The sequence below is a fragment of the Loxodonta africana genome, chromosome 15 (assembly GCF_030014295.1).
Source record: "Loxodonta africana isolate mLoxAfr1 chromosome 15, mLoxAfr1.hap2, whole genome shotgun sequence".
NCBI classification, from domain to species: domain Eukaryota; kingdom Metazoa; phylum Chordata; class Mammalia; order Proboscidea; family Elephantidae; genus Loxodonta; species Loxodonta africana.
Genome location: NC_087356.1, coordinates 45,786,347 through 45,805,149, shown reverse-complemented (window position 1 = coordinate 45,805,149; position 18,803 = coordinate 45,786,347).

The window sequence follows — 18,803 nt, the reverse complement described above, 5'->3', positions numbered from 1 at the left end:
TAGTGCTGGAAGATGAGTCCCCCCGGTTGGAAGGCACTCAAAAGATGACTGGGGAAGTGCTGCCTCCTCAAAGTAGAGTTGACCTTAATGACGTGGATGGAGTAAAGCTTTCGGGACCTTCATTTGCTGATGTGGCACGACTCGAAATGAGAAGAAACAGCTACAAACATCCATTAATAATTAGAACCTGGAATGTAAGAAGTATGAATCTAGGAAAATTGGAAATCATCAGAAATGAAATGGAACACATAAACATCAATATCCTAGGCATTAGTGAGCTGAAATGGACTGGTATTGGCCATTTGAATCAGACAATCATACAGTCTACTATGCTGGGAATGACAACTCGAAGGGGAATGGTGTTGCATTCATCGTCAAAAAGAACATTTCAAGATCTATCCTGAAGTACAACGCTGTCGGTGATAGGATAATATCCATACGCCTACAAGGAAGACCAGTTAATACGACTGTTATTTGAATTTACGCACCAACCACTAGGGCCAAAGATGAAGAAATAGAAGATTTTTATCAGCTGCTGCAGTCTGAAATTGATCGAAAATGCAATCAAGATGCATTGATAATCACTGGTGATTGGAATGTGAAAGTTGGAAACAAAGAAGAAGGATCAGTAGTTGGAAAATATGGCTTTGGTGATAGAAACAATACCAGAGATCGAATGATAGAATTTTGCAAGACCAATGACTTCTTCATTGCCAATACCTTCTTTCACCAACATAAACGGCAACTATACCCATGGACCTCACCAGATGGAAGACACAGAAACCAAATTGACTACATCTGTGGAAAGAGGCTCAATATCATCAGTCAGAACAAGGCCAGGGGCTGAATGTGGAACAGACCATCAATTGCTCATATGCAAGTTCAAGCTGAAACTGAAGAAAATCAGAGGAAGTCCACGAGAGCCAAAATATGACCTTGAGTATATCCCACCTGAATTTAGAGACCATCTCAAGAATAGATTTGATGCTTGAACACTAGTGACCGCAGACCAGACGAGTTGTGGAATGACATCAAGGACATCATCCATGAAGAAAGCAAGAGGTCACTGAAAAGACAGGAAAGAAAGAAAAGACCAAGATGGATGTCAGAGGAGACTCTGAAACTTGCTCTTGAGCGTCAAGCAGCTACAGCAAAAGGAAGAATTGATGAAGTAAAAGAATTGAACAGAAGATTTCAAAGGGCCTCTCGAGAAGACAAAGTAAAGTATTATAATAACATGTGCAAAGAGCTGGAGATGGAAAACCAAAAGGGAAGAACATGCTTGGCATTTCTCAAGCTGAAAGAACTGAAGAAAAATTCAAGCCTCGAGTTGCAATAGTGAAGGATTCTATGGGGAAAATATTAAACGGCACAGGAAGCATCAAAAGAAGATGGAAGGAATACACAGAGTTATTATACCAAAAAGAATTAGTTGATATTCAACCATTTCAAGAGGTGGCATATAAACAGGAACCGATGGTACTGAAGGAAGATGTCCAAGCTGCTTTGAAGGCATTGGCGAAAAACAAGGCTCCAGGAATTGATGGAATATCAATTGAGATGTTTCCACAAACAGATGCAGCACTGGAGGTGCTCACTTGTCTATGCCAAGAAATATGGAAGACAGCTTCCTGGCCAACTGACTGGAAGAGATCCATATTTATGCCTATTCCCAAGAAAGGTGATCCAACTGAATGTGGAAATTATAGAACAATATCATTAATATCACACGCAAGCAAAATTTTGCTGAAGATCATTCAAAAACGGCTGCAGCAGTATACCGACAGTGAACTGCCAGAAATTCAGGCCATTTTCAGACGAGGACGTGAAACCAGGGATATCATTGCTGATGTCAGACGGATACTGGCTGAAAGCAGAGAATACCAGAAGCGTGTTTACCTGTGCTTTATTGACTATGCAAAGGCATTCGACTGTGTGGATCATAACAAACTATGGATAATATTGCGAAGAATGGGAATTCCAGAACACTTAATTGTGCTCATGAGGAACCTTTACATAGATCAAGAGGCAGTTGTTCGGACAGAACAAGGGGATACTGATTGGTTTAAAGTCAGGAAAGGTGTGCCTCAGGGTTGTATTCTTTCACCATATCTTTTTAATCCATATCCTGAACAAATAATGGGAGAAGCTGGACTATATGAAGAAGAATGAGGCGTCAAGATTGGAGGAAGACTCATTAACAACCTGCGTTATGTAGATGACACAACCTTACTTGCTGAAAGTGAAGAGGACTTAAACCACTTACTAATGAAGATCAAAGACCACAGCCTGCAGTATGGATGGCGCCCCAACATAAAGAAAACAAAAATCGTCACAACTGGACCAATGAGCAACATCATGATAAATGGAGAAAAGATTGAAAGTTGTCAAGGATTTCATTTTACTTGAATCCACAATCAACAGCCATGGACGCAGCAGTCAAGAAATCAAAAGACGCATTGCATTGGGTAAATCTGCTGCAAAAGACCTCTTCAAAGTGTTGAAGTGCAAAGATGTCACCCTGAAGACTAAGGTGCGCCTGACCCAAGCCATGGTATTTTCAATCATATCATATGCATGTGAAAGCTGGACAATGAATAAGGAAGACCAAAGAAGAGTTGACGCCTTTGAATTGTGGTGTTGGCAAAGAATGTTGAATATACCACGGCCTTCCAAAAGAACGAACAAATCTGTCTTGGAAGAAGTGTGGCCAGAATGCTCCTTAGAGGCAAGGATGGTGAGACTGCATCTTACATACTTTGGACATGTTTTCAGGAGGGATCAGTCCCTGGAGAAGGACATCATCCTTGGCAGAGTACAGGGTCAGCGGAAAAGAGGAAGACCCTCAACGAGGTGGATTGACACAGTGGCTGCAACAATGATCTCAAGCATAACTATGATTGTAAGGATGGCGCAGGACCGGGCAGTGTTTCGTTCAGTTGTGCATAGGGTTGCTATGAGTTGGAACCAACTCGACGGCACCTAACAACAACAACAACATGAGATTTGAGCCCTCCTGGACCTCAGCTCAATATAGGGACCCTGAGGACTTTCCATACCGGTAAATTCTGGGCCTGTCTTCCATTTCTCTATCCCTTTCATAGCCCCCTTTTTTTTTCCATAGCCCTAGAATCCAATCTCAAGTGTCTGCAGTATGGTTTAGATATCCTTCAGAATACAAATGTCTTTAAAGCTCAGACATTTTCTAGCTATACATTTTTATCAAATATTAAGGCAAAAATTTCCCATATTCTTCCCTTTCCTTATTATTTTTCCAGGAAAACTAGTACTTTTGGAACCTGAACCTGAACCCATTTAAAATTGTTTTTAAGTTAAAATTGAAGCTATTCATTGGATTATAGGTATTTCAAGCAGTTGTGATGGGCTGCTAACCTAAGGGTTGGCAGTTTGAACACACCCAGTGTGTGAAGTGACATCTTTGCTTTTTAACACTTCACAGAGGTCTTTTGCAGCCAATTTGCCCAGCGCAATGCTTCGTTTGATTTTTGGATGCTTTTTCCACGGGTATTGATTATGGATCCAAGGAAAATAAAATCCATGACAATTTCAGGATTTTCTCCATTTATCATGATGTTACTTATTGGCCCAGTTATGAGGATTTTTGTTTTCTTTACTGAAGGCTGTGGTCTTTGATCTTCATCGATAAATGCTTCAGGTCCTTTTCATTTTCAGCAAACAAGTTTGTGTCATCTGCATCATGTAGGTTGCTAAAGAGTCTTCCTCCAACCCTGATTCCTCATTCTTCTTCATATAATCCAGCTTCTCAAATTATCTGCTCAGCATAGAGACTGAATAAGTACGATGAAAGGATACAACCATGACACACACATTTTTTGACTTTCAACCATGCATTATTTCCTTATTCTGTTTGAACGAGTACCTCTTGATATGCACAGGTTCCTCATGGACACATTTAGGTGTTCTAGAGTTCCCATTCTTCACGATGTTATCCATAATTTGTTACAGTCTACACAGTTGAATACCTTTGCATAGTCAATAAAACACAGGTAAACATCTTTGTGGTGGTAGTCTCTGCTTTCAGCCAGGATCCACCTGACATTAGGAATTATGTCTTCTGTTCCAAGTCGTTTTCTGAATCTGGCTTGCGTTTCTGGCAGTTCCCTGTCAATATACTGCTGTAGCCATATCTGAATGAATATTATTTGATAATTTCCATATTCGGTTGGATTACCTTTCATGGGAATAGGCTCAAATATGGACCTTTCCAGTTGATTGGCCATGTATCTGTCTTCCAAGTTTCTTGGCTTAGATGACTGAACACTTCCAGCAATGCATCTGTTTGTTGAAACACCTCGATTGGTAGTCCGTCAATTCCCAGAGCATTGTTTTTCCCCAATGCTTTCTGTGCAGCTTGAAATTCTTCCCTCATTATTATCAATTCCTATGTTACCTCCCAAAATCTTTGAATGTTGACTTATTCTTTTTGGTATAGTGACTCTGTATTTCTTCCATCTTCTTCTGATGCTTCATGCATTGTTTGGTATTTTCCCAGTAGAATCCCTCAATATTGCAATTCGAGGCTTGAATTTTTTCTTCAGTTCTTTCAGCTTGAAAAATGGTGAGCATGTTCTTCCCTTTGGTTTTCTATCTCCAGATCTTTACACATGTTATCATAATACTTTGCCTTCTCGAGCAGCCCTTCAAAAATTCTGTTCAGCTCTTTTACGTGATCATTTTTTCCTTTGCTTTAGCTGCTCGACGTTTAAGAGCATGTTTCAGGGTCTCTTCTGACATCCATTTAAGTCTTTCCTTTCCCTCCTGTCTTTTTCATGACCTCTTGATTTCTTCAAGTATGATGTCGTTGATGTCACTCCACAACTCGTCTGATTTTCAGTCCTAAGTGATCGATGTGTCAAATCTGTTCTTGAGATGGTCTCTAAATTCAGGAGGGATATGCTGAAGGTCGTACTTTGGCTCTCGTGGACTTGTTCCAATTTTCCTCGGTTTTGACTTTTGCATTACAATCACCAGTAATTATCAGTGAATCCTGAGTGCATATTCAATCAATTTCAGACTGCAGAAGTTTGTAAAAATCTTCAATTTCCTCATCTTTGGCATTAGTGTTTGGTACATAAATTTCAATAATATTCTTATTAACTGGTCTTCCTTGTGGGCATATGGATATTGTTCTATCACTGTCAGGGCTGTACTTCAGGGTAGATCTTGAAACGTTCTTTTTGATGACGAATGCAACACCATTCCTCTTCAACTTGTCATTCCCAGCATAGTAGACCATATGATTATCTGACTCAAAATGGCCAATACCAGTCCATTTCAGCTGACTAATGACTAAGAAATTGATCTTTACCCGTTCTATTTCATTTTTGACAATTTCACATAATCCTAGAGTCATATTTCATAATTCCACGTTTAGATTATCAGTAGATGTATTCAGCTCTTTCTTCTCATTTTGAGTCATGCCACATCAGCACATGAATGTCCTGAAAACTTGACTCCCTGAATGTCATTAAGGTCAACTCTACTTTAAGGAGGCAGCTCTTCCCCAGCCCTCTTTTGAGTGCCTTTCAACCTGAGGGGCTCATCTTCTGGCACTGTAACAGACATTGTTCTGCTGCTATTAATAAGATTTCACTGTCAAATTCTTTCAGAAGCAGATCACCAGGTCCTTCTTCTAGTCTGTTTTGGTCTGTAAGCTCAGCTGAAACGTGTCCACTGCGGTGACCCTGCTGGTGTTATTGTATTGGCAGTATAGCTTCCACCATCAAAGGAACACACAAGTCCCCACACTGACAGATGTGTATTCTATATCTAATTTCTAGAAAATTTTTTTCAGATCTTTAGTACCCCTACTTTTAGTTTTCTGTGCCTTGCACACAATGTAAAGTTTAGCATTTATGTCTTTAAAAAAGCACAACTCCCAAATCTAAAGTGTAAGAACTCCTTTTGTTCTCTGTTATTTCACTTGCATCACATTCATATTCATATCCTAGTTATCTTATTTTCTTGGATGTCAAGAATCTCTTACTTCTTGGTGGTATTATTCTTGGAAAAATTATTTGTGAGGTGTCCTGAGGATTATACGGTGGGTGTGCCCTCTTCCAGAGCAGCTTCCATGTGTTGGCGTTATCAGTTGGGCTATCTTAAACTAATGTCAAGATTGAAGAGGTCCAGACACTCATAAGCCATATATACCCGGAATGAAACTGTTTGGAATGTTGACTTTCAGATGCAAATTTCCAAGGAAATCTTGCTTACATTTTCTGTCCATTTCCATAATGAACCTAGAGTCCTTTGATCATTTTCTAACAGCTGTGGGAAGGATAGTTCAGGTTTCTTTGCTTCACATTGACTTTCCGATTAGAGCCCCCTCCCTTGACTCTAGCTCAATATAGGGTTCCTCAAGACTCCCCACATGGGTAATTTCTGGGCCTGTCTTTTGTTTCCCTGGATCTTACATACCCCTGGAATTAAATCTTTATTGTATGCAGTGGCTTTAAATTGTCCTTCAGGATGAAAGTGGTTTGGAATGTGGACATTTTCTGGCAGTAATTTTTATCAGAAGGTCAGTCAAAAGTTTTCCATTGTCATCTCTTCTTACTCTTCTTTCTTTCTTTTATACATTTCCAATGGTTTGCATTATTTCACCAGGATAATGGATAGCAGGAAACTAGCCCACCATTTACGGAACCTGAACTTGTTTCAATTTTTTTTTCTTGTTTTAAGTAGAAGCTCTTCTTTAGAAAAACCAGTTTGTATTTTAGAGCTTCTAAGTTGATATTAGACCTTCTAATATGATTGCTATGTCTTTTCTAGTCATTGGTCCTTGGTTTACTTTGCTTACTTTCACAACTCACTGTCCATGTAGTTTGCTTCCTCATTCAACAATGGCTTTGCATAGACCCTCCAGGCACAGTCTGGATGCTCAGATTTTATAAAAGGGAATTTCCCAATGTGGCTGATTTTTATCAGGCAGGTGGGGCAGCAAGATGGTATTACAGGCTCCTGTCCTCATGTCCCTGTTGCTCTGGGTCTCTGGTGAGAAGTAAAAAGTGCCTCAATCCCTTTAGAGAAGTATCTTTGCAGAGCTGAACAATGATTTTAAGATGTAGTGGGAATTGATGGCTATTTCCCAAACTGACTCAATTATGTGTGACATGTATTCCCCTAAAATGCACATTTAAAATGGTTTATTTTAATGTGCCTATGAAAAAGTGTGTGTATATATTTAACCCACTACCATTGAGTCAATCGTCCTCTCTGATCGCAGGTGCCAGCAGGAATATTGTGATAACCCAGTCTCCTGTCTCCTGACTGTGTCTCCAGGAGAAACGGTCAACATCAGTGCAAGTCCAGCCAGAGTGTTAGTAGTGTCTTATCCTGGTACCAGCAGAAAACAGGACAGTCTCCTAAGCTGCTTATCTCCTTTGCATCCAACTTGGCTTCTGAGATCCCTGACTGGCGTCGTGGCAGTGGGTCTGGGGCAGACTTCACTCTCACCATCAGCAGCCTCCAGGCTGAAGATGAGGCAGATTATTGTTAGCAGCATTATGGTTGCCCTCTCACAGTGTTTTATCCTTGAACACAAGCCTCCTCCCCATGGCTGGAGGCCTGCGACTCTTCAATGTACCTGCTGCTTCCTTCCCACACAGTCCTGAACCTGCACACTTCCTCTATCTGCCCCAGATGCCTCATCTCCTGACTAATTCCTTGGGCCCTTGAGGAAAGTAAGAGCCACGGACTTTTCTAAACTCCTTTTTCTGGGACATTACTGTAGAAAAATGCTGTAAACATTTCTTATAGCCTTTGTCATGTCAGGGGTTTTCATAGTACAGAAACCTGCGTGTTTCACATGGCTAGATCACAGGACTCATCGGGAGAAGCACTCAGTGAGTTTTACAAGTTTTCTCTTCCCTGTGCCGTCTTGATTCTGGAATATTCCCAATTTAATTCCTTGTCTCCCTGGCTTATTCCTTTCTGTGTAATTATACCTTAACTCTTGACTTTCCCAAGATTAAGTCTTTGACCCTTCATTTTTCAAACCTCCCTCATAGAAGATAGTATTCCTTTCTTGCTTTTTCCTTCCACAGATCCCCTTTTTTAGCCAAGTCTTTCTGGTCAGTGTCACTGATGGTATTTTTCTGCTCTACCTCTTTTTTTTTTATTGACCTTTCTCTTCTCTCCATTTCTTTCAATGGTATTCATTCTTTCAAAAGTAAGTGTCTAATTCATTAACCCTATCACTGTATAAATATGTGATATTATTCCCACATTTTTTTCATTAACTGACAACTTTCTCTTTAAGTTCATCCCATGAGCAACCCAATATAACTTGGTGACTGGAGGAAATAATTTTTTTTTTTTTTTCTGTTGTTGTTAGCTGCTGTGGGTCCAAGAACAATGGTGATTTCATGCAGAATGGGATCGGGTCATCATAATTCATAGGGTTGTCACTGATTGATTTTTGGAAGTAGATCTCCAGGTCTTTCTCCCTAGTTGGCCTTAGTCTGGAAGTTTTGCTAAAATCTGTTCAACATCAAAGCAATATGAAAGTCTCCACTGATAGAGGAGTAGTGCGTGTATTTGAGAAGCATTGGCTGGGCATCGATTGATAAAATTTGGCATCAGGGTGATCTCAACAAACTTGATCAGTACACTCTGAACATTCTTACTACACAACAGCACCTTTTCTCTAACAATGAGAAATATTTTCAAAGAATGGATATTAAAGATTCCATGTCATTTATTCACTCAAGATATATTAATTGAGTGCTTACTTTGTGTCATGAACAGATATATTGCTTTCATCCTAGTTGGGGAAGATGGAAAATAAATACATGGATAAGTAAAAATTTGCTAAGTAATTTTGTAAGTGGCATGAAAAAAATAAAGTAGGGGAAGGAATAAGAGCTTGCTGGTGTAAGATGATGTCTTAGTTATCTAGTGCTGCTATAACAGAAATACCTCAAGTATATGACTTTAATGAAACAAAATTTATTCTCTCACAGTCTCGGAGGCTAGAAGTCCCAATTAATAATGCCAGCTCTAATAGAAGGCTTTCTTTCTCTGTTGGCTCTGGAGAAAGGTCCTTGTCATCAATCTTCCCCTGGTCTAGGAGCTTCTCAGCACAGGGACACCCAATCCAAAGAACGAGCTCCCTTCATGGTTCTTCACTCTTGGTGGTAGGAAGTCTCTCCTCTCTGTTTGATTCTCTTTTTTATGTTTCAAAAGGGATAGACTCAAGATACCACCTACTCCTGTAGTTTGAGTCCTGGCTCATTAACATAACTGCCTCTAATCCTGCCTCATTAGCATCATAGGTATAGGATTTACAACACATAGGATAATCACATGAGATCAAAAAATGTTGAACAACCACACAATACCAGAAATCATGACCTAGCCAAGTTGACATACATTTTTATGGGACACAATTCAATCCATAACAAATGAGTAGCGATTTAAATAAAGACTATGTATCAATTAGCTCTTGCCATTCACATAAAACATCCACAAAACCCAGTGGCTATGTTAATTTGGTGAGTTGTACCAATAAAGAGTTCTGTTGGTATGCACCAGTCTTGAGTGATCTTGTCTGGAAAGCTCATGCATTTACAGTTATCTGGCAGGTCACCTGGGTGCTAGCTCATCTAGAAAGGCTCAGGTAACTTTCACATGTCTGTAGTTGGCTGGCCATCAGATGGGGCTATTGAGGTGACCTGGCCACTTGTCTCTCATCACATGGCAGACTAACACTAGCTTGTTTTGATAGCATTTGGCAGAATTCCAAGAGAATAAGTAAAAGTGCATAAGTACTGTTGAAGCCTAGGTTCGCTACTGGCACAATGTCTCTTTTGCTGCATGGTATCTATCAACACAATTCACACAACCAGCTCATATTCAAGGAAAGGGAAAATAGCCCTTAACCCCTAATAGGAACAACTATAAAGTCACATTACCAAAAGTATGGATATAGGGAGGGATAAAGAATTTGGGGTGTTTTTGCAATTGCTATACAATCGATGGTGATGGAAGGATGCACTGAGAAGGCATGATTTGATCAAAGTCTTAATGTTGGTGAGAAAATGAGCCATAGAAGTATCTCCAGGCAAAAGTGTTATAGTTAGACAAAATCACACACTTCTGAGTCAGAAATGTAACCAGCATGTTGGGAAAGAAGCAAGGACGCCATTGTTGGTGAAGTGGCGTTGTGAAGGGTAGCGTGGGAGATAAGGTCAAAGAAACAATGAAAAGGATCATTTTTTAGGATTTGTAGGCTACTTTAAGGACTTCCTTCTCATTTTAAAGGATGTGATAATGACTGGAATAGTTTTCAAAAGAGGACATGATTTGATTTGTAGCTTAATGGGAACTCTTCGGGGACAAGGGCAGGAGAAGCACCAGTTAGGAGGCCATTACCACCATCCAGGCCAGAGAAGACAATTGCTTTGGTGATGGTAGTAGCAGTGGAGGGGATGAGGAGTGGCATATTTTGAAAATAGATATACAGTATTGTAATCTGATGAGGGTATGGTATGGGTAATCTGATGAGGGTGGGCCTTGCCCCAGGCCTTTGAAAAAGAGAAAGTAGGCTTTTTGCAAGCCAGTCAAGCAAGAATTTGAGACCAATCTCAAATCAAGCTCCCTGAAGTTGGAATTCTAAAGTAGGGTTATGTAGAACCCATGAAGTTTCTGAGAATAGGCTGGCAATTTCAGGAACTAAATACCATGTATTGGGGTGCACTTGGCAGTGCAATATGGCAGCAATAGGGACAGATTTGTGGCTTATTGCTCGTGTCCGAATAGAGGGAGGGTGGTGGTAGGTGGTGAAGTGGCCTTGAGAAAAGAAGCAGTAAGATGGACCTTGGGCTGTTACACAGAATGCTTTATCAGGAGCTCACAGGCCCGGGTATGACGGAAGGAAGGGGAACAGTTTACCCCTGTCTGTTACAGTATCCTGAAAATTTTGTCCAAGAGAATGTGAAGTCTCAGGATAACTTCAAGGTTTTGCTCTGAGCAACTAGAAGGGCAGAGTTGACAATTATTCAGATAGGAAAGATCTTGGGAGGAATGGGTATGGGTAGGAAAATCAGGAATTTTAGATTTGAGTTGTATATTAGACCTCCACATGTGGTTGTTAGGTAGACAATTGGATTTGAGTTTGGGGTTCAGTGGAGAGATAGGGACTGGAGATTTAAATCTGGTAGACAATAAATTAGCGTTTCATAGATGAAGAGCAGAAGATGCCCAGGGACTGAGCTCCCAGGGAGGGAAGATGAGGAGGAACCAGCAAAGGAGTCTGAGAAGGAGCAGTGTGGATGCAAGATAAGAAGTGTGGTGCCCGGGAGCTCAGTGAAGAGGCTGTATTAAGAAGGAGAGTGTCACCAGTGTGTTTAATGCTACCGATGGGTCTGTTAAGATGAGGACTCAAATGTGACTGTTGGATTTGTCAGGGTGGAAGTCATTGGTGACTTTGAGTAGAACGGTTTCTATGAGAAGGTGGGGTTAATATCTTCCATGGAGGGAGACCAAGGGAGTATGAAAAGAGACAGTCTGGGTTTGGTGACTATATACAAGTCTTTCTTGAGCTTTAAGGTAAAGAAGAAGAGTGAAACAGGACATAACTGGAGGGAGATGTGAAATCAAGAAAGTTTTTAAAAACGATGTTTCATGCTGACGAGAATGATACTAAGGTGAGGGGAACATGGATAGTTTAGAAAAGAGAGGTGAGAAATGCCAAGAAATGACCCTGGAAGGGACAGTGGTATAGGAGCAGAGGGCCTGGCCTCATGTAGGAGGACTGTCTGCTCATCTACAGTAATAGGAAGGAAGGAAGGCAGCACATGGGGGTGTAGACGCCTGTGGATCAGAAGATGCATGAGAGGAACTAGTGGAAGCTCTTCCAAGACACAGGAAATGAGGTCATTTGCTGAAAGGTGGGATGAGAAGTAGGTGTTAAAACTTGAAGAGAAAAGAAAAGAGAAAGAGTGGAGACTGAATGAACCAGGTAAATGAAGTATGGTCGCAAGGCAGGATTAAGGGCTGTCCTGAGGGAGTGTGTGTAAATTTATGGTGAGATGAATCAGAATAATTATGTGTTTTTCTCCAGCCACGTTAGGACCATGGAGGCAGGTATGTGGAGGGTGGAATTTTTCCCAGGGTTTAGGTTTTACAAGATGAATGTGATGAAATAAGAAAGGGGCCACGGCGTTCTTGGTTTGGGTGAGGGCATTATTTTAAAGGAGATGCTTGGAATTTAAAATTTAAAATCGACTTGACAGTAGCTAACAATAAGAAGTAGGGAAATGGGAATGTGAGGAGTGCAGACACAGCCAAAACAAATTTCTTAAAAACTTCTTTTCAGAAAAAGGAAAAATTGTGACTCAAAAAATGCAAGAAAGAGCAGCCACTACATTTTTAATTTTTTCTTATGATAGAAGGACCTTATTTTCTCTTCCTCAGTTTCATACTAGCAGTTTTTTTTGGGGGGGGGGGTTAAATTGTACTTGGGAAAGCATAACTTGCATTGCTTTTATACAAAAGGCAAGCAGGGATCTAGTACTTTCTCATTCCTGAGATGTTTTCTCTGACATGAACTTGAGTGGGGAAGCGGGGACAGAATGCTCAGGGGATAGGGGCTCTAGCCTTTGGCCTAGGGAGGAGGTGCTGTTCTGGGGCAGCAGTAAAGGCGTTGGGGAGTCAGGGTTGATGCAGGTTAGAGAGGGTCACATGAGACTGCAAATGACCAGGTAGTGATGCCCAGAGTAATGGCCGAGAGATTTGAAGGAAGTGAGCAGGAAGAGCAGGAGGCCTGCTCTCTTTTGAAGCCAGAGAAGGCTCAGCTGTGGATTTTTTGACTATTTAATGCCAACTTTTTTGTGTGATCAAAACAAATAAATCACAGCAGTCTCTGTGACAGTGTCTAGTAAGTGGAAGTCTTCCCTCACATCTGCCCTGGTAAGAGGTTTATATCTGGGGTCACATTATTATGAGAGGATATCTTGATTTTGGAACACAGCAGTTTGTTGTACTATTTTCGATCTGAGGGTGAGGATGGTGAGAGTGAAGTTGGCCTCAGACCACTGCCACTGAAGCGGGCGGGTACCGCACCAAGGCGGGTGGAAGTGAAGTCAATCAGGGCCTTAGCAGTCTGTCCAGGTTAAGTGGCCTCTCAGGTCAGTGTAGGGACGACTCTGGCCCTTCAGCTGATGGGAAGCTCTTCCAGGGAGACTTGTGAAGCCTGTGTCACCACCATCTGCTGGCAGGAACCTGCAATGACAGTCACATGGGATGATGCAGAGATTCTGTGCAATCAGAGATAGAACAAACAATGAAGCCAAAATAGTCTAAATGTGATAGGTGGACAGGCCTGTGTTGCTGTAGCATTTTTTCATATCTCATTTTAAAATTTTAGCTCTAAATGGAAGGATTACTCTGCAGAGAAAACTCCGTCTCTAGGTTTACAAATATCCTCTCCCCTGGAACAGAGCACAGCAGGAGCCTGAGGTTCTGGATGGTGTCACCATCCTGCAGCTTCTCTCCTGTGTAATGTTGTTCAGGTTCCACTCTCCAGAAAAGGCTACACTTTGAGGCTCAGGTCAGCAGGGCTGGGCCCAGGTGGGGTGATGGCAAGGAGACATTTATGCCAAGAGTCAAGGAGTGCGATGCTGAAGTCTTAGAGGACAGGTTTGTGGTAAAAAATCTTGTAGGGTGCTCTCTTCTGACTAACTTTTTGAATATGGCAGTAAAGGCCACCTGTTATCTTGGGTTCTCTGCCCTGAATTAAGATTTAACTAGTGATGTGGAGCAAATGTTTTGTGCTGGACTAGTAACCGAAAGGTTGGTTTGAATCCACCCCTGGGACCTTGGAAGCAAGGCCTGGCAATCTACTTATGTAAGATTAAAAACCATTTGCTGTTGACTTCATTCTGACTTATGGTGACCCCATGTGTCAGAGTAGAACTATGATCCATAGTGTTTTCAATGGCTGACTTTTCGGAAGTGGATTGCTAGGCTTTTTTTTTTTTTTGAGGCCACTTTTGGTGGACTAGGAGTTGAGTGTGTTAACCGTTAAATATCATTTTTAGTTTTGTTGTTGCTGTTTCATGTGTGAAGGTAAACCTTGTCCTTGTTATTCCATCTAGCATTCAAGTGAAAGTCTTTCTTCCACTGAGTTTTATAATTTTGGAAATTTTACTTCTAATTTCTAGGATTTCAGTTTTTCTTTTTAAGATCCGATGTGCCCCCTTTTAAGTTTCCTATACCTTACATATAATGTCAAGTTTTTCATTTATTTCATTAAATAAACTCGTATAATGCCCAAATATGAAGCGTGAGCAGAACTGCTTTTCCTTTCCCTTGTTTCTGTTACATCATGTTCGTATTCCTATCCTGTTGTTGTTAGGAGCCGTCAAGTCGATTCTGACTCATAGTGACCCTATGTACAATAGAACAAAATACTCCCTGGTCCTGCGCCACGCTCAAGATAGTTGCTATGCTTGAGCCCATTTTTGCAACCACTGTGTCAATCCAATTCCTCTTTTTCTCAGACCTCTACTTTACCAAGCATGATGTCCTCCAGAGACTGGTCCCTCCTGACAATATGTCCAAAGTAAGAGACATGAAAGCTCACCATCCTCCCTTCTAAGCAGCATTCTGGTTGTACTTCCTTGAAGACATATTTGGTCATTCTCCTAGCAGTTCAGGATATATTCTACATCATAATTCAAAGGCATCAATTCTTCTTCTGTCTTCCTTATTCGTTGTCCACCTTTCCCATTCATACAAGATGATTGAAAATACCATGACTTGTGCCAGGCACTTCACTTTTTAACACTTAAAAAGGTCTTTTGCAGCTTATTTGCCCAGTGTAATACGTTGTTTGATTTTTTGACCACTGCTTCCATGAGCGTTGAGTGTGGATCCAAGTAAGATGAAATTCTTGATTACTTCAATATTCATTTTTCATGATCTTGCTTTTGTGTTGCAGTTCTGAGGATGTCTGTTTTCTTTATGTTGAGGTGTAATCCATGATCGTCATCAGTAAGTACTTCAGTTCCTCTGTGCTTTCAGAACGCAAAGTTTTCCTAGTTATCTTATTTTTTTGGATATCAAGAATCTCTGACTTCTCAGTGGTGTTTACCCTTGAAAAATTATTTGTGAGGCTCCCTGAAGATTTATGATGGGTGTGCCCTCTTCTACAGGGGCTCCCATTTGTTGGTCCTACCTATTGGACTACTTTAAACGAACTTCAAGATTGAAAAGTTCCAGGAACACTGAAGCCATGCATACCTGGAATGAAACTCCTTGGAGAGTTGGTAATCAGTCACAACTATATAAGGAAATCGTGTTTGTTTCTTCCTGTCCATTTCCACAATTAATCTAGAGCCCTCTTATCAGTTCCTAGCTGTTGTGGACATGATAGGTTCCAGTTTCTCTTTGGTTAAAACTTACTTTGAGGTAAGAGCCCTCCTAAGCCCTAGCTCAATATAGAGCCCCTGAGGACTTTCCACGCGGGTGAATGCTGGGCCTGTCTTCCATTTCTCTGACCCTTGCACAGCTCTGGAATCCAATCTCAAGTGTTTGCAGTGTCCTTAAAGTATTCTTCAGGATAAAACCTTTTTTAGTACTCACACGTTTTCTAGCTATAAATTTTTATCAAAAGATGAGGCAAAAGTTTCCCATATTCATCCATTTCCTTCGTTATTTTTTTCCAGTATTTTTTTATTATTTCACAGAACTGTTGATTTGAGGAAACCAGCCCATCATTTATGGAACCTGAACTCATTTAAAACTGTTCTTGAGTTAAAACAGAAACTATTCACTAGCTCATGTATGCTTCAAACAGTATGTGATCAGCTGCTAACTTTAAGGCTGGCAGCTTGAACACACTCAGTGGTAACCTGGAAGAAAAGTCTGGTGTTCGCTTCTAAGAGGAATATAGGCAAGAAAGCCCTATAGAACTGTTCTACCCTGTAACACATGGGATGTCCACGAGTTGGAGCTCAAATTGACTGAACTGCAACAGATTTCTTTTTTTAAGTTGATATTAGAGCTTCTAAGCCACTTCTGTATCTTTTCTAGTCATAAAATTAAACTTTCTGTGATATTTTTGGCTCCTGAGGTAGATTGGTTAGTTTCACAAACAATCGTCTGTGTAATTTGTTTGCAATTCACTGATTGCTTTGCATAGGCCCCTCCAAGCCCAGGCTGGCTGCTCAGATACTATAAACTGGGCTTGTGCCTTGGGAGCTGATCTGCATCAGGCAGGCAGGGGCAGCAAGATGGTGCCGCAGACCCTGTTCCTCACGTCCCTGTTGCTCTGGGCCTCTGGTGAGAAATTAAAATATTTCAGTCCCTCTAAAGCAGAATCTTTGTAGAGCTGAGAAATGATTTTAAGGCATAGGGGGAAATGATGGTTATTTCCAAAGTGAACCAATTATGTGCCAATAGGTAATATCGCTAGATGTTGTGGTATAGATGGTATATTTTAATGAGCCTATGACAAAGTGTGTGTATAAATGTACACATGGTAATTGTCTACTCTTATTGCAGGTGCCAGTGGGGACACTGTGCTGACCCAGTTTCCAGCCTCTCTGGTTAAGTCTCAAGGAGAAACGCTCACCATCAACTGCAAGGCCAGTCAGAGTGTGAGCAGCTACTTACACTGGTGCCAGCAGAAACCAGGACAGGATCCTAAGCTGCTCATCTACTATGCATCGAAATGGACATCTGGGGTCCCTGACCGGTTCAGTGGCAGTGGGTCTGGGACAGACTTCACTCTCACGGTCAACAACTTCCAGGCTGAAGATGCCGCAGTTTATTACTGTCAGCAAAGTTATAATAATCCACCCACAGTGTTTCAGCCTCTGACACAAACCTCGTCCGGAGGGCTACAGGTCAGTGAGTCTTCACTGCACCAGCTGCTTCCTTTCTGCTCAGCCCTGAACATGCACGCTTCCTCTGTCTGCCCCAAAGCCTGCAACTCCTGACTAATTCCTTGGAGTATTTGTAGGTTCCAGGAGAAAATTAAGAGATGTGGCTTCTTCTGGATCCCCTTTTGTGGTAAATTATAGAAAAAAAAAAAAAAAAAGCTCTAAAAATCTCTTGTAGGCTTAGTCAGGAGTTTTCATATCACAGGAACCTACTTGTTTCACATGGATAGATCACATGACTGATTTGGGGTAGTGTCCAGGGAGTGTTATACCCTGAAAGATTAGTTCTCTCTTCCCTGTGCTTTCTTGCCTCTGGAATGTTCTCATTTTAATTTCTTGTTTTCCCGAACTTTTTCCTCTCTCTGTAATTACCCCTCACAACCCTGGACCTATCCCAGTATTAAACCTGAGCCCTTCATATTTAAAATCTCCCTCACAGCAGGTAGTATTCCTCTCTTACTTTTTCCTTCCATGAATTCGTTTTCCAGCCAAGCCTTTCTGATCAATGTCAATGAAGGTGTTTTCCTGCTTAAAGCTTCCCTTTTACTGCCCTTTTCTCCTCTCTCCATGTCTTTCAGTGGCACTCATTCTTTCAAAGGTCATTGTCTAATTCATTAACCCTATCACTCTAGAAATATGTGACAGCTTTCCCATTTGTTTTTTCATTAGTTGTCAATTCCTCTTTACATTTATCCCTTGGGCATGGAAGCTTAATTTAGTGACTGAAAAGAATCATGGTTCTTTCTTGTTGTTAGTTACCATCTTGTGGGCCCCCGAGTCATGACACCCCATGCACAATAGGATCTGTCTGTTGTGATCCATAGGGTTGTCACTGGCTGATTTTTCAGAAGTAAATGACCAGGTCTTTCTTTCTAGTCTCTATTAGTCTGAAAGTGCTGCCAAAACCTGTTCAACATCACAACAACATGCATACAGGATGCGAGGTAAATGAGGCCCATAGGTCCCTCCTCAGGTTTATGTAGATGCCAGTCCAAGTAGTGCTTCCAGTCAATATAGAGAAGACTCTGACGGGTTCTACAGCTGAAGAAGATTTTCTCTCCTGGGAGGCAGCCAGAGATTCTGGTACCTACTGAGCAGATCTGCCCTCTGGGACCTAAAATGACAGGCCCACGAGAATGATCCAAAGATGCTATGAAATCAGGGATAGAAGGAAAATCAAACCAAAATGGTCTCTAACTGGGACAAGTGGACTGGCCTGTGTGGCTTGTAGCAGTTTTTTCATATCTCATTTCAATTGGTAGACCTGTCTGAATAGGAGGATCACTCTGGAGAGAAAACTCCATGTCTAGAAGTTTGAAATTATTCATGTGGAAACTGTACTATGATCAATTCACAGAGTCAAAAATGTTTGCAAACAGAATGGAAGCAGAGGCTTCCAATAGCCAATGTTCCATGACTGGTGTCCAGTGGTGGTGGAGCCAGTAGGATGATCCATTGTTCATCTCTGGTGGTGGTGGGATCATACACAACTTCTTTCTCTGGTTTGTCTTGGACTGTGTTTATGCCAGCTGGTTTCCTGTATATTTTCTACACCATGGTCCCGAAATTTGCAGTCAAATCTGCAAGTTACCCAGTAATCATTTCATTTTCTGCTTTTTTTAGACTTGGTTAGTTTCTGTTGTTTGCAACCAAAAACTCTGACATATAAGAACGTATTTCTATATTTGACAGTGTCAGATCTTCATCAGAGTTCCTTCCCCTTGAATATTTATGTTATACTAACCAGTTTGCATTTCTAATTTTTGCATTACAAAAAAAATCTCACTAGTATATTTTAGTATATTACTTGTTATTGTTGTTGTTAGGTGCCGTTGAGTCAGTTCCAACTCTTAGCATCCCTATGAATAA